Here is a 1,063-nt window from a genome sequence, read left to right as displayed (position 1 = left end):
TAGTATACTTTGTTGATTACGTTTGATGCAGTAATGCTCTTTTTCTTTTTTTTCCCTTAAAAGTCCTTACTGTAAATTGTCACTTCACTGTCCTCTGGGGACCCCCCAAAATCATGTGGGGACCCCTCTGGGGAAACATTTCAAGAACCCCCCCCCCCCGAAAAAAAAAGATCTGTAAGCTCACAAACCCATCGCATCGTGACATGTTTACAGCTTGTAGATATTTTTGCTATAATCGTACAACTTAGTATACGTATACACTGTAGGGCTTAAGTGTTTAGTAGAAGTTTTACTCTTTAATCAATGTCACAAGCCTTGAAACTCACTGGACAACATCAAATTCCAATCCAAATGACAGAATACACTCAGTACAGACCCTCAAGTTGTTATGTTTACCCTATTTGTGCAGTGTGTTGCTGCATACCATCTTCTGCGAGAATTAGTATGTGACTATTGCCCACTTCAAATAAAAATGTAATATAAATTTATAAAGAATAAAAACTAGTCTGAGTCTGAGTATTTGACAACGCGTAACTTGGGATTGTACAGTATTTTATGGAGTGTTCAGTCATTGATGCGAATAACGATGAACAAAATGACAGCGCCAATGAGGAGCAGATGGAATTGAATTTCTGCCCAATTTCCCTCGTTTAGTCAAGAGGGGGAGGTCAACGGTGTACCACAATGTCAGAGGGTGAAAGAAAAATATAGATGATGAAAGAGAGGAAGATGAATGAGCGAAGACTGAGATAAGAATTGGTTCCTTTCTAAGATAGCTTTAAAGTACATTGCAGCCGGAGATGCATCTTCTGTCATGAAGTGAGGAAATTGAAAGTGTGTGATTTTTGTTTGTGTACTGTATGTTGTGTGTGTTTTCTTTTTAGATTTACTCGTAAGTTACGCTTACCATTAGGAAAAGATATAGGTTGGGGTTAGGATTAAACATTTAGAGGTTAGGTTTAGGGGTTGGGGTTAGTTACAGTATGTCTGATTTATACCTGTACTTCGGTAGTCGGGCGCTGGTGTTGTGCACCAAAAATAGCCTAGCAGGTCTACAAGTATA

The sequence above is a fragment of the Gymnoscopelus braueri genome, assembly GCF_963280865.1.
Source record: "Gymnoscopelus braueri genome assembly, chromosome: 24".
NCBI classification, from domain to species: domain Eukaryota; kingdom Metazoa; phylum Chordata; class Actinopteri; order Myctophiformes; family Myctophidae; genus Gymnoscopelus; species Gymnoscopelus braueri.
This window is presented reverse-complemented; position numbering follows the sequence as displayed.